We start from the raw sequence: 26,528 nt of genomic DNA, 5'->3' as shown, positions 1-26,528 counted from the left end.
GTACTAGTATTGGTTGTATGTCACTTATAACAATAATGTTGCATGATACAAAAGGTGTATGTTATTAAAGTTGTTGCATGACATGAAAAATGTAGCATCACAAGAAAAATGTAGCATGTCCGCAAATGATTACCTCTGATAGAATACTAATGTGGGTAGGATGTCAAACAATAGAAAGAATGTAGCTGACATGTTGCAGATATGAAAATTGTTGCATCGCATGGAAAATGTTGCATGCCTGTAAATTGTCACCTTCATGAGAGTACTAGTATTGGTTCTATGTCACTTATAACAATAATGTTGCATGATACAGAAAGTGCATGCCAGTTCACTGATTTCATGTAGGAAAAATGTTTGACTTTTAACAACCACTTTCCTTGTATATGGGTAACCCACCCTAAATCGTCATTTGGCAAAAACTGCCCGATAGAAAGTGAATGACTCCCTCCTAAACCTTAAGTTTAGACCCCAAGTCATCTACTAAGGGCAAAGACTTGAGGCCAGTTCACTGATTTCATGTAGGAAAAATGTTTGACTTTTAACAACCACTTTTCCTTGTATATGGGTAACCCACCCTAAATCGTCATTTGGCAAAAACTGCCCGATAGAAAGTGAACGTCTCCCTCCTAAACCTTAAGTTTAGACCCCAAGGCATCTACTTAGGGCAAAGACTTGAGGCCAGTTCACTGATTCTGTGGTAGAACTGTTTGACATTTAACAACCACTTTTCCTAGTATATTGTATGTTGCTTTCATAACAAAACGCGCTGCCAACTTCCAGTCAGCATTCCTGAATCATCACAACGAATCAAGCATCACTTCTGCTGCTGTTTGTGTTAGTGAGATCGGAGAAACGTCAGACTCCCGCCTGCTGATTGGCTGCGACGACTCTGGCGACGGTTTCATCCGCGACGGATTCAAATCGTCGCGTTCGATAAGGGGGGAAACCGTCAATACAGGAAACTCACCCTAAATCGTCATTTGGCAAAAACTGCCCGATAGAAAGTGAACGTCTCCCTCCTAAACCTTAAGTTTAGACCCCAAGTCATCATTAAATGGCAGACTTGAGGCCAGTTCACTGATTTCATGTAGGAAAAATGTTTGACTTTTAACAACCACTTTCCTTGTATATGGGTAACCCACCCTAAATCGTCATTTGGCAAAAACTGCCCGATAGAAAGTGAACGTCTCCCTCCTAAACCTTAAGTTTAGACCCCAAGTCATCTTCTAAGGGCAAAGACTTGAGGCCAGTTCACTGAATTTGTGTGGTAGAACTGTTTGACTTTTAACAACCACTTTTCCTTGTATATGGGTAACCCACCCTAAATCGTCATTTGGCAAAAACTGCCCGATAGAAAGTGAACGTCTCCCTCCTAAACCTTAAGTTTAGACCCCAAGGCATCTACTAAGGGCAAAGACTTGAGGCCAGTTCGCTGATTTCATGTAGGAAAAATGTTTGACTTTTAACAACCACTTTCCTTGTATATGGGTAACCCACCCTAAATCGTCATTTGGCAAAAACTGCCCGATAGAAAAAGAACGTCTCCCTCCTAAACCTTAAGTTTAGACCCCAAGTCATCTACTAAGGGCAAAGACTTGAGACCAGTTCATTGAATTTGTGTGGTAGAACTGTTTGACTTTTAACAACCACTTTTCCTTGTATATGGGTATAACCCACCCTAAATCGTCATTTGGCAAAAACTGCCCGATAGAAAGTGAACGTCTCCCTCCTAAACCTTAAGTTTAGACCCCAAGGCATCTACTAAGGGCAAAGACTTGAGGCCAGTTCGCTGATTTCATGTAGGAAAAATGTTTGACTTTTAACAACCACTTTCCTTGTATATGGGTAACCCACCCTAAATCGTCATTTGGCAAAAACTGCCCGATAGAAAGTGAACGTCTCCCTCCTAAACCTTAAGTTTAGACCCCAAGGCATCTACTAAGGGCAAAGACTTGAGGCCAGTTCGCTGATTTCATGTAGGAAAAATGATTGACTTTTAACAACCACTTTCCTTGTATATGGGTAACCCACCCTAAATCGTCATTTGGCAAAAACTGCCCGATAGAAAGTGAACGTCTCCCTCCTAAACCTTAAGTTTAGACCCCAAGTCATCATTAATTGGCAAAGACTTGAGGCCAGTTCACTGATTTCATGTAGGAAAAATGTTTGACTTTTAACAACCACTTTCCTTGTATATGGGTAACCCACCCTAAATCGTCATTTGGCAAAAACTGCCCGATAGAAAGTGAACGTCTCCCTCCTAAACCTTAAGTTTAGACCCCAAGGCATCTACTAAGGGCAAAGACTTGAGGCCAGTTCGCTGATTTCATGTAGGAAAAATGTTTGACTTTTAACAACCACTTTTCCTTGTATATGGGTAACCCACCCTAAATCGTCATTTGGCAAAAACTGCCCGATAGAAAGTGAACGTCTCCCTCCTAAACCTTAAGTTTAGACCCCAAGGCATCTACTAAGGGCAAAGACTTGAGGCCAGTTCGCTGATTTCATGTAGGAAAAATGTTTGATTTTTAACAACCACTTTCCTTGTATATGGGTAACCCACCCTAAATCGTCATTTGGCAAAAACTGCCCGATAGAAAGTGAACGTCTCCCTCCTAAACCTTAAGTTTAGACCCCAAGGCATCTACTAAGGGCAAATACTTGAGGCCAGTTCGCTGATTTCATGTAGGAAAAATGATTGACTTTTAACAACCACTTTCCTTGTATATGGGTAACCCACCCTAAATCGTCATTTGGCAAAAACTGCCCGATAGAAAGTGAACGTCTCCCTCCTAAACCTTAAGTTTAGACCCCAAGTCATCATTAAATGGCAAAGACTTGAGGCCAGTTCACTGATTTCATGTAGGAAAAATGTTTGACTTTTAACAACCACTTTCCTTGTATATGGGTAACCCACCCTAAATCGTCATTTGGCAAAAACTGCCCGATAGAAAGTGAACGTCTCCCTCCTAAACCTTAAGTTTAGACCCCAAGTCATCATTAAATGGCAAAGACTTGAGGCCAGTTCACTGATTTCATGTAGGAAAAATGTTTGACTTTTAACAACCACTTTCCTTGTATATGGGTAACCCACCCTAAATCGTCATTTGGCAAAAACTGCCCGATAGAAAGTGAACGTCTCCCTCCTAAACCTTAAGTTTAGACCCCAAGGCATCTACTAAGGGCAAAGACTTGAGGCCAGTTCGCTGATTTCTTGTAGGAAAAATGTTTGACTTTTAACAACCACTTTCCTTGTATATGGGTAACCCACCCTAAACCGTCATTTGGCAAAAACTGCCCGATAGAAAGTGAACGTCTCCCTCCTAAACCTTAAGTTTAGACCCCAAGTCATCATTAAATGGCAAAGACTTGAGGCCAGTTCACTGATTTCATGTAGGAAAAATGTTTGACTTTTAACAACCACTTTCCTTGTATATGGGTAACCCACCCTAAATCGTCATTTGGCAAAAACTGCCCGATAGAAAGTGAACGTCTCCCTCCTAAACCTTAAGTTTAGACCCCAAGGCATCTACTAAGGGCAAAGACTTGAGGCCAGTTCGCTGATTTCATGTAGGAAAAATGATTGACTTTTAACAACCACTTTCCTTGTATATGGGTTACCCACCCTAAATCGTCATTTGGCAAAAACTTCCCGATAGAAAGTGAACGTCTCCCTCCTAAACCTTAAGTTTAGACCCCAAGTCATCATTAATTGGCAAAGACTTGAGGCCAGTTCACTGATTTCATGTAGGAAAAATGTTTGACTTTTAACAACCACTTTCCTTGTATATGGGTAACCCACCCTAAATCGTCATTTGGCAAAAACTGCCCGATAGAAAGTGAACGTCTCCCTCCTAAACCTTAAGTTTAGACCCCAAGGCATCTACTAAGGGCAAAGACTTGAGGCCAGTTCGCTGATTTCATGTAGGAAAAATGTTTGACTTTTAACAACCACTTTTCCTTGTATATGGGTAACCCACCCTAAATCGTCATTTGGCAAAAACTGCCCGATAGAAAGTGAACGTCTCCCTCCTAAACCTTAAGTTTAGACCCCAAGGCATCTACTAAGGGCAAAGACTTGAGGCCAGTTCGCTGATTTCATGTAGGAAAAATGTTTGATTTTTAACAACCACTTTCCTTGTATATGGGTAACCCACCCTAAATCGTCATTTGGCAAAAACTGCCCGATAGAAAGTGAACGTCTCCCTCCTAAACCTTAAGTTTAGACCCCAAGGCATCTTCTAAGGGCAAAGACTTGAGGCCAGTTCGCTGATTTCATGTAGGAAAAATGATTGACTTTTAACAACCACTTTCCTTGTATATGGGTAACCCACCCTAAATCGTCATTTGGCAAAAACTGCCCGATAGAAAGTGAACGTCTCCCTCCTAAACCTTAAGTTTAGACCCCAAGTCATCATTAAATGGCAAAGACTTGAGGCCAGTTCACTGATTTCATGTAGGAAAAATGTTTGACTTTTAACAACCACTTTCCTTGTATATGGGTAACCCACCCTAAATCGTCATTTGGCAAAAACTGCCCGATAGAAAGTGAACGTCTCCCTCCTAAACCTTAAGTTTAGACCCCAAGTCATCATTAAATGGCAAAGACTTGAGGCCAGTTCACTGATTTCATGTAGGAAAAATGTTTGACTTTTAACAACCACTTTCCTTGTATATGGGTAACCCACCCTAAATCGTCATTTGGCAAAAACTGCCCGATAGAAAGTGAACGTCTCCCTCCTAAACCTTAAGTTTAGACCCCAAGGCATCTACTAAGGGCAAAGACTTGAGGCCAGTTCGCTGATTTCTTGTAGGAAAAATGTTTGACTTTTAACAACCACTTTCCTTGTATATGGGTAACCCACCCTAAATCGTCATTTGGCAAAAACTGCCCGATAGAAAGTGAACGTCTCCCTCCTAAACCTTAAGTTTAGACCCCAAGTCATCATTAAATGGCAAAGACTTGAGGCCAGTTCACTGATTTCATGTAGGAAAAATGTTTGACTTTTAACAACCACTTTCCTTGTATATGGGTAACCCACCCTAAATCGTCATTTGGCAAAAACTGCCCGATAGAAAGTGAACGTCTCCCTCCTAAACCTTAAGTTTAGACCCCAAGTCATCATTAAATGGCAAAGACTTGAGGCCAGTTCACTGATTTCATGTAGGAAAAATGTTTGACTTTTAACAACCACTTTCCTTGTATATGGGTAACCCACCCTAAATCATCATTTGGCAAAAACTGCCCGATAGAAAGTGAACGTCTCCCTCCTAAACCTTAAGTTTAGACCCCAAGTCATCATTAAATGGCAAAGACTTGAGGCCAGTTCACTGATTTCATGTAGGAAAAATGTTTGACTTTTAACAACCACTTTCCTTGTATATGGGTAACCCACCCTAAATCGTCATTTGGCAAAAACTGCCCGATAGAAAGTGAACGTCTCCCTCCTAAACCTTAAGTTTAGACCCCAAGGCATCTACTAAGGGCAAAGACTTGAGGCCAGTTCGCTGATTTCATGTAGGAAAAATGTTTGACTTTTAACAACCACTTTCCTTGTATATGGGTAACCCACCCTAAATCGTCATTTGGCAAAAACTGCCCGATAGAAAGTGAACGTCTCCCTCCTAAACCTTAAGTTTAGACCCCAAGTCATCATTAAATGGCAAAGACTTGAGGCCAGTTCACTGATTTCATGTAGAAAAAATGTTTGACTTTTAACAACCACTTTCCTTGTATATGGGTAACCCACCCTAAATCGTCATTTGGCAAAAACTGCCCGATAGAAAGTGAACGTCTCCCTCCTAAACCTTAAGTTTAGACCCCAAGTCATCATTAAATGCAAAGACTTGAGGCCAGTTCACTGATTTCATGTAGGAAAAATGTTTGACTTTTAACAACCACTTTCCTTGTATATGGGTAACCCACCCTAAATCGTCATTTGGCAAAAACTGCCCGATAGAAAGTGAACGTCTCCCTCCTAAACCTTAAGTTTAGACCCCAAGTCATCTTCTAAGGGCAAAGACTTGAGGCCAGTTCACTGAATTTGTGTGGTTGAACTGTTTGACTTTTAACAACCACTTTTCCTTGTATATGGGTAACCCACCCTAAATCGTCATTTGGCAAAAACTGCCCGATAGAAAGTGAACGTCTCCCTCCTAAACCTTAAGTTTAGACCCCAAGGCATCTACTAAGGGCAAAGACTTGAGGCCAGTTCGCTGATTTCATGTAGGAAAAATGTTTGACTTTTAACAACCACGAAGACTTGAGGCCAGTTCACTGATTTCATGTAGAAAAAATATTTGACTTTTAACAACCACTTTCCTTGTATATGGGTAACCCACCCTAAATCGTCATTTGGCAAAAACTGCCCGATAGAAAGTGAACGTCTCCCTCCTAAACCTTAAGTTTAGACCCCAAGTCATCATTAAATGGCAAAGACTTGAGGCCAGTTCACTGATTTCATGTAGGAAAAATGTTTGACTTTTAACAACCACTTTCCTTGTATATGGGTAACCCACCCTAAATCGTCATTTGGCAAAAACTGCCCGATAGAAAGTGAACGTCTCCCTCCTAAACCTTAAGTTTAGACCCCAAGTCATCTTCTAAGGGCAAAGACTTGAGGCCAGTTCACTGAATTTGTGTGGTAGAACTGTTTGACTTTTAACAACCACTTTTCCTTGTATATGGGTAACCGACCCTAAATCGTCATTTGGCAAAAACTGCCCGATAGAAAGTGCACGTCTCCCTCCTAAACCTTAAGTTTAGACCCCAAGTCATCATTAAATGGCAAAGACTTGAGGCCAGTTCGCTGATTTCATGTAGGAAAAATGTTTGACTTTTAACAACCACTTTCCTTGTATATGGGTAACCCACCCTAAATCGTCATTTGGCAAAAACTGCCCGATAGAAAGTGAACGTCTCCCTCCTAAACCTTAAGTTTAGACCCCAAGGCATCTACTAAGGGCAAAGACTTGAGGCCAGTTCGCTGATTTCATGTAGGAAAAATGTTTGACTTTTAACAACCACGAAGACTTGAGGCCAGTTCACTGATTTCATGTAGAAAAAATATTTGACTTTTAACAACCACTTTCCTTGTATATGGGTAACCCACCCTAAATCGTCATTTGGCAAAAACTGCCCGATAGAAAGTGAACGTCTCCCTCCTAAACCTTAAGTTTAGACCCCAAGTCATCATTAAATGGCAAAGACTTGAGGCCAGTTCACTGATTTCATGTAGGAAAAATGTTTGACTTTTAACAACCACTTTCCTTGTATATGGGTAACCCACCCTAAATCGTCATTTGGCAAAAACTGCCCGATAGAAAGTGAACGTCTCCCTCCTAAACCTTAAGTTTAGACCCCAAGTCATCTTCTAAGGGCAAAGACTTGAGGCCAGTTCACTGAATTTGTGTGGTTGAACTGTTTGACTTTTAACAACCACTTTTCCTTGCATATGGGTAACCCACCCTAAATCGTCATTTGGCAAAAACTGCCCGATAGAAAGTGAACGTCTCCCTCCTAAACCTTAAGTTTAGACCCCAAGGCATATACTAAGGGCAGAGACTTGAGGCCAGTTTACTGAATTAGTGTGGTAGAACTGTTTGACTTTTAATAACCACTTTTCCTTGTATATGGGTAACCCACCCTAAATCGTCATTTGGCAAAAACTGCCCGATAGAAAGTGAACGTCTCCCTCCTAAACCTTAAGTTTAGACCCCAAGTCATCATTAAATGGCAAAGACTTGAGGCCAGTTCACTGATTTCATGTAGGAAAAATGTTTGACTTTTAACAACCACTTTCCTTGTATATGGGTAACCCACCCTAAATCGTCATTTGGCAAAAACTGCCCGATAGAAAGTGAAAGTCTCCCTCCTAAACCTTAAGTTTAGACCCCAAGGCATCTACTAAGGGCAAAGACTTGAGGCCAGTTCGCTGATTTCATGTAGGAAAAATGTTTGACTTTTAACAACCACTTTCCTTGTATATGGGTAACCCACCCTAAATCGTCATTTGGCAAAAACTGCCCGATAGAAAGTGAACGTCTCCCTCCTAAACCTTAAGTTTAGACCCCAAGTCATCATTAAATGGCAAAGACTTGAGGCCAGTTCACTGATTTCATGTAGGAAAAATGTTTGACTTTTAACAACCACTTTCCTTGTATATGGGTAACCCACCCTAAATCGTCATTTGGCAAAAACTGCCCGATAGAAAGTGAACGTCTCCCTCCTAAACCTTAAGTTTAGACCCCAAGTCATCTTCTAAGGGCAAAGACTTGAGGCCAGTTCACTGAATTTGTGTGGTTGAACTGTTTCACTTTTAACAACCACTTTTCCTTGTATATGGGTAACCCACCCTAAATCGTCATTTGGCAAAAACTGCCCGATAGAAAGTGAACGTCTCTCTCCTAAACCTTAAGTTTAGACCCCAAGGCATCTACCAAGGGCAAAGACTTGAGGCCAGTTCGCTGATTTCATGTAGGAAAAATGTTTGGACTTTTAACAACCACTTTCCTTGTATATGGGTAAGCCACCCTAAATCGTCATTTGGCAAAAACTGCCCGATAGAAAGTGAACGTCTCCCTCCTAAACCTTAAGTTTAGACCCCAAGTCATCATTAAATGGCAAAGACTTGAGGCCAGTTCACTGATTTCATGTAGGAAAAATGTTTGACTTTTAACAACCACTTTCCTTGTATATGGGTAACCCACCCTAAATCGTCATTTGGCAAAAACTGCCCGATAGAAAGTGAACGTCTCCCTCCTAAACCTTAAGTTTAGACCCCAAGTCATCTACTAAGGGCAAAGACTTGAGGCCAGTTCACTGAATTTGTGTGGTTGAACTGTTTGACTTTTAACAACCACTTTTCCTTGTATATGGGTAACCCACCCTAAATCGTCATTTGGCAAAAACTGCCCGATAGAAAGTGAACGTCTCCCTCCTAAACCTTAAGTTTAGACCCCAAGGCATCTACTAAGGGCAAAGACTTGAGGCCAGTTCACTGATTTCATGTAGGAAACATGTTTGACTTTTAACAACCACTTTCCTTGTATATGGGTAACCCACCCTAAATCGTCATTTGGCAAAAACTGCCCGATAGAAAGTGAACGTCTCCCTCCTAAACCTTAAGTTTAGACCCCAAGGCATCTACTAAGGGCAAAGACTTGAGGCCAGTTCACTGATTTCATGTAGGAAAAATGTTTGACTTTTAACAACCACTTTTCCTTGTATATGGGTAACCCACCCTAAATCGTCATTTGGCAAAAACTGCCCGATAGAAAGTGAACGTCTTCCTCCTAAACCTTAAGTTTAGACCCCAAGGCATCTACTAAGGGCAAAGACTTGAGGCCAGTTCACTGATTTCATGTAGGAAAAATGTTTGACTTTTAACAACCACTTTTCCTTGTATATGGGTAACCCACCCTAAATCGTCATTTGGCAAAAACTGCCCGATAAAAAATGAACGTCTCCCTCCTAAACCTTAAGTTTAGACCCCAAGTCATCTACTAAGGGCAAAGACTTGAGGCCAGTTTACTGAATTTGTGTGGTAGAACTGTTTAACTTTTAACAACCACTTTTCCTTGTATATGGGTAACCCACCCTAAATCGTCATTTGGCAAAAACTGCCCGATAGAAAGTGAACGTCTCCCTCCTAAACCTTAAGTTTAGACCCCAAGTCATCTTCTAAGGGCAAAGACTTGAGGCCAGTTCACTGAATTAGTGTGGTAGAACTGTTTGACTTTTAACAACCACTTTTCCTTGTATATGGGTAACCCACCCTAAATCGTCATATGGCAAAAACTGCCCGATAGAAAGTGAACGTCTCCCTCCTAAACCTTAAGTTTAGACCCCAAGGCATCTACTAAGGGCAAAGACTTGAGGCCAGTTCACTGATTCTGTAAGTGTTCGCAGTTCAGTGTGGTGTGTTTTTGAGATTTTGTGTTGATTGTATATTATGCCTCTCAAGAAAAATCAGAATATGGCGATTATCTGCCTCTGGCTTCTGATATCAGCGCGACAGTCACTAATCATAACAGCGTCACCAGATTTAAAAGTTTATAATTCCACTATATGGGGTTTGACAGCAAGAACACTCATTCCACTGAGCTACTCTTGCCGTTCGTCACAAATACATTCAAAAACATCTGTCACTTCGCGAAACCCACGTGCTTTTGTTTTTGGCGGGAACACTTTTTCTTTTGTTTGCCTTGCGACTGTCATGCGGCGGTATGCCTTGCGAGCGTACGACCGCCGCAGAACTCTAAGAAAAGATAAGCGCGACAATATCGTGTTTAATATAAAATAGTGCAGGTAGTTTTCGTATGTGTTGTGCAAAGAGGAAAGTGTAAAAAGAAAAGGGTATTCAGCATGACCATGCTGAGGGTTAACCATCTACAAAACGCTGATTAGACCGGTCGTCCTCTATGGGCACGAAACATGGACCCTACGTGCAGAGGACCAACGCGCCCTTGGAGTTTTCGAACGGAAGGTGTTGCGTACCATCTACGGCGGAGTGCAGATGGAAGACGGGACTTGGAGAAGGCGAATGAACCACATCAGGATGTCGGATAGCAACCCGACTAAAATGGTTCTCGAGAGTCATCCGACCGGTACAAGAAGACGTGGAGCGCAGCGAGCTAGGTGGGTCGACCAAGTGGAGGACGATCTGCGGACCCTACGCAGAGTGCGGAGCTGGAGACAAACAGCCATGGACCGAGTGGAATGGAGGCGGCTACTATGTACAGCAGAGGCCACCCCGGCCTTAGCCTGACCGGTAAGGTAAGTATGCTGAGGGTGACGGGTTCGATTCCCGGTCGGTCCAGGATCTTTTCGTATAAGGAAATTTCCTTGACTTCCTTGGGCATAGAGCATCTTCGTGCCTGCCACACGATATACACATGCAAAATGGTCATTGGCAGAGGAAGCTCTCAGTTAAAAACTGTGGAAGTGCTCATTGAACACTAAGCTGAGAAGCAGGCTTTGTCCCAGTGAGGAAGTTACGCCAAGAAGAGAAGAGAAAGAGAGATAATAAAAGATATCAACAATTGTGTATTTCCTAAACCCAATGGCGTCATACAGCGGTTAATTTTCGCACTAAACATTACCAAAAAATATTGATTAGTTACACATTGCATTTTAAAAATAATTACTGAGTTTGTTATAATGTTGATGTAATGATGATCAAACCACATATTTATTTATTGTAACTGACTTTGTTAGAACCTTGAAATAATACAAACTAGTTTTCGTACCGATTTCAACAAATATATCTAAATATAACAAACCTTGATATAGATATCTACCGTTGATATAATTATGTTATGTTTTTGTTATGCCTTTCTGATCGGGAGGGCCTACGAAATGCCGCCATCGCTACCCCGAAGGCTACTGGGGAACCGAGTACGTAAGGCCGCCATCGTTTAGGATCTGGTGTGGTGCGTGGTGGAAGGTAGAAGAAGGGGCCCCGAAATACAAGAAAGAACAGGTTAGAGTAGATGTAAGAATGTGGGAAAGAGGAAAGTGTAAGAAGAAGAAGAGACCGGAAAAGTCCGGGAATAAATGTGTAAAATGTGAAGTGATGTGAGTTTTTCTGTACAACAGTGCGAATATTCCCTGCCCGCGAATAACTGGTCGAGAAGCATGCCGACCCTGAGGTGTTGTTTCAGGGAGTCTCAGGAAGGCTCCCCTACTGAGCTAGTCGGCAGTTACACTTTGGCGCCCAACTTAAAATCGTCTTTTTGACAGTTTTTTGGAAGGGTCAGTTCGGAAGATCGCACTGGATCGAACTAGTTTCGACGGAGGTCTCTGGTCTCTGGTCAGGCCTTCACGAATTTAACTTACCACATTTGGACTTACTCTTTCTTCTAACACAGTTCGCAAAATCATTTCATTTGCGACGGAGGGGTTTTGTTGTCCAGAAACACAATGAACATAAACAAACGATTGTTCAAAAAGAACATTAGAACTCAATACTAGTCATTTTTAACTTTTTACTTTTGTTTGAAACAATTTTAGTGTGTTGTGATGTGATTTCGGATGTGTGTGATATGAAAAGGCCAAAAAGAACGATAATTTTTATTTACAACAAATTTTGTGTGCTTCTTTTGAAGCGTGTGCAAATAGGATTTTTAAATTTACTAGGTTTTCAAAGTTTATAGCATTTTTCAATTTACTAGGTTATCAAATTCTAACCTGTGATACTTTTAGCTCTTAAATAGTTCTTTTTCAATTCTAATTTCATTGCGAATTGGCGTGCAGAAAACGTCCTGAGTCGGTAATTACTCTTGTCGTCATCGTTCAGTTGAATGAGCTATAATGAGAGAAAAGTTTAGATTAGTTAAATGAAACAATTCATGAATGGAAATAAATGAGAGTTTGCAAGAGTAGAATGAAATTAGAACAAGAAAAATGAAGCGAAAAGAGATGCAAAACAGGAGATGTAGAAAAACATGCCTAGTGAAGTTTTTCACACGAGAGAGGAGTCTAGTTTCCACATACAAGCTAACGTTTGAATGTCGGAGACAGTTTTTATTACTGAACCATTTAGAAAATCTAATTCTTTTAGGTAAGAATTCCTAGATTTTTCTACAATGTTGTTCTCCCAGCCAAAACCCAGCTTTTGACTGGTTGTTTATTTGTTTTTGTGTGGTAATAGTCCTAGTGTTGCGAATTTGAATTCGAGCACTACGGCCAAATGTTTTTCAGACTCTGTTTAGAGTAAAAGAATAGAAAGGTGCTCAGGGAAGCATAGATAGGTGGTACTAGATCACGAAACTCATCGCTTACACCAACAGCGGACTACACTACGATGAACTGAGAAGTCAACACTTCTTCTTTCTCAGGGATTTCAGTAGAAAGGTGTTGGTGAATGTGGTTGAATTGCGTGTATCTAGTGGCCTAGGTAGATGGTAGAAGCAATACAAATTGCTGGATATACTCACCAAAAGTGAGACAGTGAGACCACACGAGTGCTGGGTCACTCTATATAGGAAGGTTCGTCTGTAGCACGGACATAGTTCCTAAAAGTGAGACAGATGTGTATGTATAGGCAAGTGATAGCGAAGGGTAGTACAACTGACAAGGATAGTTACCTCTGTTAATACATCGTCTAGAGATGCTATTCCTTCCAGTCTTCGTACGCGATGCTCTTCGGATGCTTGATCTTCATGACGTCATCTGATCTCGATGCTGCGGAGGCAGTAGTTGTAGAGAGATTCCTAGGAAAATTTTATTGTGTGATTAATGGGCCCATGTTTGAAACAACTTTTGACCCCGGGAGTAGTTGCACCGTCCCAGACGGGGACTGGCCTAAGCCCCAAGCGGCTGGTCTGAGCCTCGGCCGCTTCCGGGGTGGGCACACAAGGCCTTCTTCTGCCTCCCGGGTCCCAGGGCGTGTTAGTAGGGGGAGAGTTTCGGATGTGGGAGTCCTAGGTAAAAATTTGAATTCGACTTACTTTTGTTTATTGAAAGATTCTGCGACGGGCGGTGAAGGATGGTGGTGCGCAGTTTAGCTGAATGCAACGGCGATGTAACGGACGGTCTGGCGGTGGTCGGTGGCAATCGTTGGGGCGGTACTGTAGAAGGCGGAAGAGCGGCTTTCGATGTCTAGTAGCTCCTAAACGCCGCGGACGGGCAACTTCGGAAAGACTCCGACGTGACGAGGTCCCACGGGATTCCTTGGAGCGCGGCGAACCGGAGAACGGGAGCGTTCAGCTTGACCGACAGGAGCGGTTAGGCGACGGCGATCGGTTGCAGACGGGGCGTGCTTGGGGCTCCAAAGCGGTGGATCACACACACCCAAAATCGGTTCGTCGGCAGAAAAAATGCGTTCGCACGATCGGGGAATCAATCCGAGGATCACCAGGGAGGCCACTACTTCTAACCCACCGATTCCACGTGGCCTGGTTGATGCTTGCACTGGGGCCCGCTCAGAGGGTTCTCATTGCAGAGTAGGCGACACTGTTCTATCCGCCCGATTATTAATGCTGCCGGACTTTACCGAGGATGATCCCGTCTGTCGGTCTGGGTATCGGAGACCAAAGTCGAACTTAAAAACCGTCCTCTCCGTCGGGCTACGTCGGGCTGGAAATACCAGAACGGCCTTCGTATTCACTACCGGGATTCACTACGCAAAAACCCGTCTAATTGACGTCCACGGGATTCCCTCGCGGTTTTGGGCTAGGCTGCCCACACAAAATCAAAACGTGCTCGATAGTCCCTTACACGGGCTCTCCAACTGTCCGGGTTGTTCGCCGAGTGATAGTCGCTTCGTAACTGCCCAATTCCATCCGCCTCGTATCTCGGCAGCCCCCACCAGCACTCAATTTCGACGACGTGGGTGCTGCGTTTTGCTGCATCCGCCTTTTCATTCTTGAGATCGCTCGGCCACCCATTCCTCAGACCGCGCATTCGAAGCGTTAGATTTTCAGCCGCCCGCCCCATTTAATTTGGACGTTAACTTTTACAATATAATTATCCCTACATTTCCACATCATTTTATACAACACAAAATGTTACCGTACGGTAACATGTTTTATGTGAATGTCTGCTCACTCAAGACCCATTGTGGGAGTGAGACAACTTTGCGCTGGATATCTCTTTTTCAGTAAATAGCTAGTCTGATTGTCAACAATCATCTAATCAGACTGAGCGAAAATCTGAATGGAGAAGCGTTAAGTGAATGGTAGAAGTAGCTGAAAGCAAAAAGCATTAAGTGCTTGTATAATTGTGTTGAAAGAGATTTGGTTACGGAGTATCTCCTGTTAATAGCTTTGTCTAGAAGAACTTTTTTACACCAAATTCTCGCCAAATCATCCTAAATTGGAAATGATTTCCTTGTAAATTTTGTACATATTAAGCATGATGGCCATTTCATTATTTTAAGCTGTTTTTGCATGTTTTATAAAGTTTGTAGAATTTTGTTAATTTTTATCATTTCATTTTGTAATTGTTAGTTATAGGAATTTACTTAGTTCAAAAAAAAATAGAAAATGAGGTGAAGACTGATAGTGCTCACAGATCAAAGAATAGTAATAACCGCAGTAAATTGAATCAAATAGAAAAATAGACAAAAAGTAATCATTCAATCAATTTTAGATTTCTGAATTGCATAACCTCACTTTTCATTAAAGTTCCGAAATTTTTGTATGCGATGGAATCTGATTTGGGAATTTAATCTTTTGCAGTGCAAATCCATTTCCGGATTGATTTTGGCCATCAATCTACGGGGATTTTTCACTCGCCGGCTAGGAAATAATTCGCTAATTACAATCCATCGTACTTACCTCATGTTGATCATATTTCATCACCATAACATTTTACAGCAAGTAGTAGTTTGACAGTTCGAAACCATCACAATACAAACACACACCAATAGACTATTGTTCGGATGGGATTCGAAATAGGTAGTACTAGAACGATCGCAACTCCGACAAACCGGTGAAACATTTCAAAGCACTATTTTACCGTACTATGCCGTAGCTTTGCTCAATAAAATTTTAATCTGTAAATCCTTGTAAATATTGTTATATGTTGTGTAAATAGAGCATTGTCATTTGTTTTGTTGTGAAGAAAGCTTTTTAAACAATCGTATGGACAAAATGTAAGTATTGGAAGAGGTTGCCAAGCTCAATGTTTGCGCATTTGATCGCTGGAGACTAGAGCAATCGCGATGACGGTCAGTACAGAGTTAATCTCTAAATTGTGAGGAGTTGGTAACAACGATGAAAACCTATGACCCCGATACTCTGTAAACGTACTTACTGGTCCTTTACAATGTGTTTCATTGATGTGTTTCTGTATGACTTAATCTAGTACGTTTCGAGTCAAGTGTTTTGTGAACTACCGTCGGTTGAAGTGAATTTGTTCTGGTGTTGAGTGGTTTGTGTTGGTAGGTTCAGAGGTACGTGTAACCGGGGAAGTCTAGTGTAATCTGTGGAAAAAAATATTTACTTTGTAAATATTTTTTACCCGAGCTGGGGGAGAGTGTAAGTGTTCGCAGTTCAGTTTGGAGATTTTGTGTTGATTGTATATCGTGTTTAATATATTGTCGGGCCGCCACCAAACCGGACTTCGCACAATCAAGTCGCGACGCGACCCAACTCGCGACGTTTTTGAAGCATGTCAAAAGTAGTGCGCATCCTTCCCGTCGTTGTCAGCAACACAACGCACTAGATGCGAAACAGTTGCGACACTTGTGGACCAAGAAAATGGCAGTTTTTGATTAAATGTCGGTCTTGATTCCAACCGTATAGACAATAAAATAGTGCAGGTAGTGTTCGTATGTGTTGTGCAGTTTTCTCCGTCAATGAGTTGTTAGGCAAGAGTAGGTTAGTCTACCGTACTGCGTCGCCATATCTGCAGTTTCCACAACCCACCACCAGAGGGATAGAAGGATCCTGTTGGTAGCCCAAAAGGGGTGGCGATAAGGGAAAGCAAGATGGAAGGATTCTTTGAGAGATTGCTTAACGGACACGAATACTATGTCTTGTGATCTCGGGTCACTACCCGAACAGTAAAGGTCAGGCACTCAACTGCACTCCATTATGATCAGGATTGTGACTGACAAAAGAATCGCCAACCTGAAAGGTTGAAGTAGTGCGGAAGTTCCACATGTTTCATACCCGCCAAGAAAGAGTTGAAGGATAAGTGAAAAGTGGCAAAGCGAAGAAGGACAACAGGTAATTTGGTCCGCTCAACACGCAGTTCAACTATAATGCCATACTTCGGTTTCACAGAACCCCGCTGTTTTTAGACAGAACTACGGTTCTGTAGGAGTTCAAGGTCCCCCCCCTACGTTGGGACGATCCGAAGAGTTCCGTCGTCCATCGAGTCCGTCAACACACTCGGTGGCAGCCCAAAGTCAAGAAGCCCGATCAGAAAGGCATAACAAAATTATAACCGATTAAGTTATTTATTTCAAAGATTTTTCATAACAGAATGAGTTATAAAATTCGCCGGTTAGGTGTTAAAATAACAAAAAATATAACTAAAATTGCTCTAGTCATAACATAATTATAACAGTTCTTGATACAATTATAACAAGCTTATAACAAAATGAGATATAAAAAATCAATCAAATTATATCACATGTTGTTATAAAGCAGTTATAAATATATTGGGTAAAAATTAAGTAGGGTAAAAATTAACTCATTTTTGGGGTATCAATTTTTAGAGTGAAATTTTATTTTTTGTAAAAAGTTACTGGCATCAAAAAACTTCTCCACATAGTATACACACACTTCGAAAAAATAATGTAAATTTGTGTCATTTATCTCCGACATATAGCAGCGAGCAAAATGACACAAATTTACGTTTGACCTTACTTTTACACGACGTCGGTCATGAGAATTGTATACTTGTAATTTTACAATGTGGTGCTCATTTATTGTCAACATAACCTCAAATTACTCAATTCGCTGCAACTTCCCCCGTTTCTTTCATGTTAAATCAGGTAAACATCATACGAATCTCGTTTCAATGAACTTTATTCAAATAATTCTGAGCTGTATACGCATAATTCACAAAAACGTCGATAAATCCATAATTGATTCACTTGGTATGACCACAAGCCCAGGAAACTCCTTCCTCCCAGGAAACTTTCACTCGCCACCGAAAATTGGGTCTTAAATAGACGACATTGCGTTGCTCTAAAATGTTTTCCTTGTTGCTTAAACTGCAATAACTATGACAGCTATATACTATGAATTTTTCTACTGGTAGTTCGTCAAAACGTATTTGCATATTGTATGTAGTTGCTCACCAAATCAGATTTGTTTTGATATGAATAACTTTTGACACTTCATCATCGGCAGGAGCGTGGCTCAGTTGTGCCATTCTTCGTGTAAATTTCAAGCACTTGAAACTCAAAAACTTGTTATTCCTTATAATACTACAAGTACACTTTTAAAATGTAGTTATGATGACAGAAAAGATATCTGAAAATGTTCGTTTTTGTGTTTACATTACCAGAGACATAAAATTAAAGCATATTTGTGTTTTAAGCATACTGAGTTACGTCAGTTTCTGCAATTGCGTCACCATCAATATTAAGAATTTCTTAGTGTGCATAAAACCCAGGGATTCGAACCTACGACGGCTAGAACCTAGAACTGGAGCTCGTCGTTTTTACCAGTGAGGCCATCACAGCACTTGAAGTGAGGGGCGATATATGCTGAAATGGTTCTTCATATTGGTGGCTCCACTATAAATAGACTCGCTGATCCAACATACCGGAGAGGGAAAGTATGACGTCACCATACCCAGTTATGACGTCACCATGCACGTTACTACAGCCCATTAAGTCCCTCAGCTTCAATGGCGTGTGCGCTCGTTGTGCACTAGAGCCAGCTTTCACTACTTCGGAGCTGGAGCCCACATCGCTGTACCTACGAGAATGGACGTCACACGAAACTGTTTTTAATACAGTTGATAGCAATTATATCTTCGTGTTAACTAAGTTGAACAGATAGCTAATGACTTTCAAATAGTGAAAAGTGTGTAACTAAGCACTAGTTGCGCCAGCGTTTATTTAAATGTTTAAAGCATTTTTTGGCATGTTTTATTTCATTATTATTAATTAATGATATTCCTTCTGCAAAGTTGTTCAGTAGTATTATGGCGCTTAAGTGGTGAATGTTTCGGTAGGAATATCCACCGCAAATTCTTGCAGGAATATTCCCTTGGAGGAATTTATGAATGAATTTTTAAAAGGATAGAAAAAAGCATTTCCATAATGAGACATTGGTGTAATTGTCGACATTTGTAAAGAAACCTTTTGATAAATACTTAAAGTAATTTGTTTTCGAACACAGAGCATTCAGGAAATCCAAAGGGATATCAAGACACTTTGTTTCGCTGTTTAACTGAATATTTTATTAACTTTAACAAAACAATTACAGTTCATTTGCTAGTACATTACTATTTCGATCGGCAGATATACATACACATATTATCTATGCGGAAAAAAGCTGTAGTTAATTGTAGTGATATTTACAACAGAGACTGAGTGACCACATACTATGAAATTTCTAAGAAAATGGAATTGGATTGAAAAGTTTAACTTTAAAACTAGAACTTATTTAATTACTGAGATCCTTCAGAATTTCTGATGGATTTTCCCTGATGGAGAATCCTTTAAGGAATTTTTAGAAGTTGAATCCATTCTATACCATTACCCGGAATGCCATTAACCATTTACCGCAATGTACCATTTACCAGAATGTACTATTTACCGGAAACATATTTACCCTCAACCCTCAAGTAACACACTTGTCACAGAAGAGTCACGGTGGCGCAGAGTTTTGCTGCACAGAATTCATTGTGACTTACTTCTAGCAAGTAAGTATTCATATGATAAAAATAAGTCACAATGACAGCTGCGCAACAAACCCTGCGCCACCGTGACTATTCTGTGACAAGTGTGTTACTTAAGAAATAATATGTTTCCGGTAAAATAAACATTCCGGTAAACGGGTTTCCGGTAAATAGTACATTACGGTAAATGGTACATTACCGTAAATGGTAAATGGCATTCCGGGTAATGGTTTTCCGGGTAATGGTATAGAATCGACCCAACTTCCCTCAGAATGCCCCTTAATGTCACCCAAAATTACCGAACACTTATTGGGAGGAACCGACTTCCCTCAGAATGCCCCCCAATATCACCTAACATTACCGAACACTTATTGGGAGGACCCAACTTCCCTCAGAATGCCCCTCAATATCACATAAAATTACCGAACATTTATTGGGAGGACCCAACTTCCCTAAGAATTCCCCCCAATATCACCTAAAATTACCGAACACTTATAGGAAGGAACCGACTTCCTTCAGAATGCCCCCCAATATCACCTTAAATTACCGAACACCTATTGGAAGGAACCAACTTCCCTCAGAATGCCTCCCAATATCACCTAAAATTACCGAACACTCATTGGGAGGGCCCAACTTCCCTCAGAATGCCCCCCAATATCACCTTAAATTACCGAACACTTATTGGGAGGAACCAACTTCCCTCAGAATGCCTCCCAATATAACCTTAAATTACCGAACACTTATTGGGAGGACCCAACTTCCCTCAGAATGCCCCCCACTATCACCTAAAATTACCGAACACTTATTAGTAGGAACCGACTTCCCTCAGAATGCCCCCCAATATCACCTAAAATTATCGAACACTTATTGGGAGGAACCAACTTCCCTTAGAATGCCTCCCAATATCACCTAAAATTACCGAACACTTATTGGGAGGAACCAACTTCCATCAGAATGCTCTCCAATATCACCGAAAATTACCGAACACTTATTGGGAGGAACCAACTTCCCTCAGAATGCCCTCCAATATCACCTAAAATTACCGAACACTTATTGGGAGGAACCAACTTCCCTCAGAATGCCCCCCAATATCTCCTTAAATTACCGAACACTTATTGGGATTTAGGGTGGGTTACCCATATACAAGGAAAGTGGTTGTTAAAAGTCAAACATTTTTTCTACATGAAATTAGTGAACTGGCCTCAAGTCTTTGCCCTTAGAAGATAACTTTAGGTCTAAACTTAAGGTTCAGGAGGGAGACGTTCACTTTCTATCGGGCAGTTTTTGCCAAATGACGATTTAGGGTGGGTTACCCATATACAAGGAAAAGTGGTTGTTAAAAGTCAAACATTTTTCCTACATGAAATCAGCGAACTGGCCTCAAGTCTTTGCCATTTAGTGATGACTTGGGGTCTAAACTTAGGGTTTAGGAGGGAGACGTTCACTTTCTATCGGGCCGTTTTTGCCAAATGACGATTTAGGGTGGGTTACCCATATACAAGGAAAAGTGGTTGTTAAAAGTCAAACAGTTCTACCGCACAAATTCAGTGAACTGGCCTCAAGTCTTTGCCCTAAGTAGATGCCTTGGGGTCTAAACTTAAGGTTTAGGAGGGAGACATTCACTTTCTATCGGGCAGTTTTTGCCAAATGACGATTTAGGGTGAGTTTCCTGTATACAAGGAAAGTGGTTGTTAAAAGTCAAACAGTTCTATCACACAAATTCAGTGAACTGGCCTCAAGTCTTTGCCCTTAGTAGATGACTTGGGGTCTAAACTTAAGGTTTAGGAGGGAGACGTTCACTTTCTATCGGGCAGTTTTTGCCAAATGACGATTTAGGGTGGGTTACCCATATACAAGGAAAAGTGGTTGTTAAAAGTCAAACATTTTTCCTACATGAAATTAGTGAACTGGCCTCAAGTCTTTGCCCTTAGAAGATGACTTTAGGTCTAAACTTAAGGTTTAGGAGGGAGACGTTCACTTTCTATCGGGCAGTTTTTGCCAAATGACGATTTAGGGTGGGTTACCCATATACAAGGAAAAGTGGTTGTTAAATGTCAAACAGTTCTACCACACAGAATCAGTGAACTGGCCTCAAGTCTTTGCCCTAAGTAGATGCCTTGGGGTCTGTGTAGGTTCGATCTGCACGTGCTGGGTGCATTGCGGAGTTCCGCAGAAGACGTCCACCGCGTTCAACAGTCGGCCGAAGGAAGAGGCAGAGTCATGGCCAACCTTGATCGGGTCGGCAACGGGCTGACAGTTGGGCGTTAAGCGTTACTAGGGGTGTGATGGGAGCTAGTCGTTCGCAGGTTGCTACCCACACGCTAAAGCCACACTACCGAGGAAACATTGTATACCACACATCCTCCTCCTCCTCTCAAAAAAAAAAAAAGAAATAAAATACAGAACAACGCAGTCATAATGTTCAACAATTGAAGCTGTAGTGCCTGATGAATTACTAAACTGTTATCTCAACTTACTGCGCATATTTATTTTACACATTCCGTGAGGTAAAGGTTTGTTCTCATGCTAGGTCAGCTGTCAACATTACTTGCGAAAAAAAAAGGAAATATATTACTTGAGCGCTCTACTGGGAACAGGAAACTTAGCTTGAATAGTTTCTTCCGCGTGTTCTCTTATAATTGTTTAGGGTTAAGTATCTTCCAGTCTGTACTGCCACTGTCTGAAAGACTGCATCGCGTCTATATTTCTGATCCAAAACTTTGGATTCTAAAAACCTAGTATGGCAATCGGCAGCAAAATCCTCTTATCTCACAACAAAATCGCATTTTGAATTGTTTCTCCTTTCGATATCATTCACTGCTAGGTTAACACGTGTTACGCAAACTTTGACTTAAGGTATCGAACGATTGTAAGTTGTCGTACATATCCCAGATCTACCAATTTTCTCAAAAGTGTAATGTTTCCAATCATGTAGACTAACGTGTATCTATTCGTGATATACATATATAGATATACTGCAAAAGCTGCTATTGCTGTAAGGGCAGTCGTAAAGATCGGTTCAGGAACTTTTCATAGAGGAAATTTCTATAGCTTCCTTTGGCATAGAATATCTCTGTGTCTGCCACACGATATACACATGCAAAATGTTCATTGGCAGAGGAAGCTCTTCTCAGTTAATAACCGTGGAGGTGCCCATAAAACATCAAGGTGAGAAGCAGGCTTTTTCCCAGGGGGACGTAAAGTACACGAATAGAATATGCTGCCATTAATCGTTTCTCTAAAAGATTTCCGTGTCAACAAAATGCCGTCCAAACTGTGTAGCATATTCACCATCAAATGCAAACAATTAAGTTGTTCAAAAAAAAGTCTCATGAAATCTATCTACGGGAGAAAAAAAAATGTTTATAAAGTTCTTTGAAGTTCTTAACAAGGGGAATTTAAACACAAATCACTAGCACCCAGGCATTTGGATTGGTCAATGCGGTGCATATACGGATCGTATTTTTTTTTTCCAAATCTCAAAATCTATTCATTCTTTTAGAGCGCTTTCAGCAAAACTAACAAGAAATCAAAACATTCCACTCTTCTTATTTTTTTAGTCCAAATTACTCAGGCGCTCTTCTAAAGCACATTTGACGTCATTAAGTTATTCTAATGGCTCCTTCAGACCACATTTTAAGTAACGTTATTATCGAATTACCTGTGGTCTTCTGGAGCGCCTTCGGCACTAACAGCTAAAATCAAAACATTCTTTTGGTTCTCCACGCCATTTGCAAGCATTGTTGTCTACATCTCATTTATTCGCATCTGCGTCATGTGATCGAAGAAAATGAAAACGGTTTCTTGGGTGATCTAGGCAAGAAATTTCCCATACATCAAGGTAGACCGAGAAATTCCTTTTGAACTGGAAATAGCCCTCAAAATCGATACCAAAAGGAGCCTTTGGATCATAGGTGGGCGGTTGCTAAGTTGCCTTCGGTAACACTGTGTTATCGCTTTGAATCGCTTGCCATATTATGCGAGGTATGCACTTCAAACGTAATCGTACAAGTAATTTTCGTTCAGTGCATTATTTCAAGGAATTCAAGGAATTTAACACAGCAAGCACCATTGGATTTGACGTTTCGTTTCAGCTCCGTACTATGATCCGGAATAAAGCGACGCTTTATTATTTCTTGAGCGATTCCTTGCCTGAATTTTCCACTCATCGAGATAGGCCAAGAAATTTCTTGCAATCTGCGTACTACCCACTCAAAAAGCTTGTTTAACAGCATTTATATATTTAAATGATTAGAACGAATTTCAAAACACCGTTTTATGACACAGTATTAGTCATAACTAGCACGGCCAATTTTTAAAAGGCATCCTAATATATATTTTGTGTTTTCGGACTCAAATAGACAACAATTCATCCCATTAAAAAAAATGCAAAGAGAAAAAAAAACTCCAACTGGTGCAAGATCGATCAACTGTGTGACTTGCACTAGCCAAGACCATCAAATTTGAGTGCCCCGAAATGAGCCCTTGTCAAACTGAAGTCTTCAATTTCCCAGAACCAACTGCTTGCTGTGGCACCCTATGCGCAGAGATGCGAATCGAACACCACGACCCAACCGCGACAGCGACATTCGCGCATCATACATCGCGACTTCACGCGTCGGTGGTCGTCAGCGACACGATGACTCGAGTCAGTTGGACAGGAGAGACCACGCCACCGACGATCGACGCCCTTTCGCATCGCAGCAATCGAGTGGCAAGCACGTGTGATTCAAACAGGCTCCATGCAATTTGCGGCCATCGGCCGAAACTGAAGTGCTGAATTTCACACTTACTTGTATTTGTTACATAGTTGGCCTTTCCGGCGGAGTCATCAGTCACATCAGTTACATTCCAAGTTTCTTTTTTTTTTCAAGCATCACATGCCACTACGATTGTAGAGCATCTGCAAATACATTTGGCAAGACTATTTCTTTCCGATGCTCTTCCAGAGCACCTTCCGCCACGCCAGCTGAAACCATATTCATCCGATACTCTTCTAGAGCATCTTCGGCACATCAACCGAATCCAATTTGATCTCATGCTCTTCTGAAGAATTGGTGACCATTACATTACAGATTTTCCAGATAAAAATCGAGCATAAATCCAGCAACTCCGGCGCTCTTCTAGAGCGCCTTCGGCGTCATCAACCGAAACCAATTCATTCCATAATCCATCCGGCGCTCTTCCAGAGCGCCTTAGACTGTACAAGCCGAAACCAATCAAACTGCGGAACATGCCGATGTTCTTTTTTTCATTCCCCAATGCATTCCGGCACTCTTCGAGAGCGCCTTCAGCTACATCTGCTGAAACCTTTTTCTTCCGATGCCCTTCCAGAGCATCTTCCGCTGCACAAGCGCAAAATTTTTCACTTCAAAACAGGCAACTTTGAATAATGGACAGTTCAAATTGACGCCCACACACACCATTTTCTGTTTGTTTTCCACTGCATCAAATAAACCTAGTATCACTTTTAATGATTTAATTTTACACTTACTCTTGTTATTGCACTTTTCGCTCGCAATCTTTTTCCTTTATTGCTAAAAACAGCAATAAATCCTGGCAGGTACGCCATTGTGTAGGTTCGATCTGCACGTGCTGGGTGCATTGCGGAGTTCCGCAGAAGACGTCCACCGCGTTCAACAGTCGGCCGAAGGAAGAGGCAGAGTCATGGCCAACCTTGATCGGGTCGGCAACGGGCTGACAGTTGGGCGTTAAGCGTTACTAGGGGTGTGATGGGAGCTAGTCGTTCGCAGGTTGCTACCCACACGCTAAAGCCACACTACCGAGGAAACATTGTATACCACACAGGGTCTAAACTTAAGGTTTAGGAGGGAGACGTTCACTTTCTATCGGGCAGTTTTTGCCAAATGACGATTTAGGGTGGGTTACCCATATACAAGGAAAAGTGGTTGTTAAAAGTCAAACATTTTTCCTACATGAAATCAGCGAACTGGCCTCAAGTCTTTGCCATTTAGTGATGCCTTGGGGTCTAAACTTAAGGTTTAGGAGGGAGACGTTCACTTTCTATCGGGCCGTTTTTGCCAAATGACGATTTAGGGTGAGTTTCCTGTATACTAGGAAAAGTGGTTGTTAAAAGTCGAACAGTTCTACCGCACAGAATCAGTGAACTGGCCTCAAGTCTTTGCCCTTAGTAGATGCCTTGGGGTCTAAACTTAAGGTTTAGGAGGGAGACATTCACTTTCTATCGGGCAGTTTTTGCCAAATGACTATTTAGGGTGAGTTTCCTGTATACTAGGAAAAGTGGTTGTTAAATGTCAAACAGTTCTACCACACAGAATCAGTGAACTGGCCTCAAGTCTTTGCCCTTAGTAGATGGCTTGGGGTCTAAACTAAAGGTTTAGGAGGGAGACGTTCACTTTCTATCGGGCAGTTTTTGCCAAATGACGATTTAGGGTGGGTTACCCATATACAAGGAAAGTGGTTGTTAAAAGTCAAACATTTTTCCTACATGAAATCAGTGAACTGGCCTCAAGTCTTTGCCATTTAATGATGACTTGGGGTCTAAACTTAAGGTTTAGGAGGGAGACGTTCACTTTCTATCGGGCAGTTTTTGCCAAATGACGATTTAGGGTGGGTTACCCATATACAAGGAAAGTGGTTGTTAAAAGTCAAACATTTTTCCTACATGAAATCAGTGAACTGGCCTCAAGTCTTTGCCCTTAGTAGATGACTTGGGGTCTAAACTTAAGGATTGGGAGGGAGACGTTCACTTTCTATCGGGCAGTTTTTGCCAAATGACGATTTAGGGTGGGTTACCCATATACAAGGAAAGTGGTTGTTAAAAGTCAAACATTTTTCCTACATGAAATCAACGAACTGGCCTCAAGTCTTTGCCCTTAGTAGATGCCTTGGGGTCTAAACTTAAGGTTTAGGAGGGAGACGTTCACTTTCTATCGGGCAGTTTTTGCCAAATGACGATTTAGGGTGGGTTACCCATATACAAGGAAAAGTGGTTGTTAAAAGTCAAACAGTTCTACCACACAAATTCAGTGAACTGGCCTCAAGTCTTTGCCCTTAGAAGATGCCTTGGGGTCTAAACTTAAGGTTTAGGAGGGAGACGTTCACTTTCTATCGGGCAGTTTTTGCCAAATGACGATTTAGGGTGGGTAACCCATATACAAGGAAAAGTGGTTGTTAAAAGTCAAACAGTTCTACCACACAAATTCAGTGAACTGGCCTCAAGTCTTTGCCCTTA

At 41.4% G+C, this 26,528-nt stretch overlaps 1 protein-coding gene and 1 long non-coding RNA gene across 7 annotated transcripts in view; one reads left to right on the top strand and one right to left on the bottom strand.

Moving 5' to 3' along the window:
- LOC109430889 (roquin-1) overlaps positions 1 to 26,528 on the top strand; it is a 108,659-nt gene that overhangs the window by 41,471 nt on the left and 40,660 nt on the right. The window lies entirely within an intron of this gene.
- Positions 11,847 to 15,319, bottom strand: LOC115262583 (uncharacterized). The gene is made up of 3 exons (XR_009997128.1): positions 15,283 to 15,319; positions 13,090 to 13,215; positions 11,847 to 13,017 (listed from the first exon to the last, which is right to left on the bottom strand). It is a non-coding gene; the product is annotated as an uncharacterized LOC115262583 (long non-coding RNA).

Source organism: Aedes albopictus, chromosome 2 (assembly GCF_035046485.1).
Source record: "Aedes albopictus strain Foshan chromosome 2, AalbF5, whole genome shotgun sequence".
NCBI lineage: Eukaryota > Metazoa > Arthropoda > Insecta > Diptera > Culicidae > Aedes > Aedes albopictus.
Note: the sequence above shows the minus strand (reverse complement) of the source record. Positions and strands in the feature narration are given on the sequence as shown.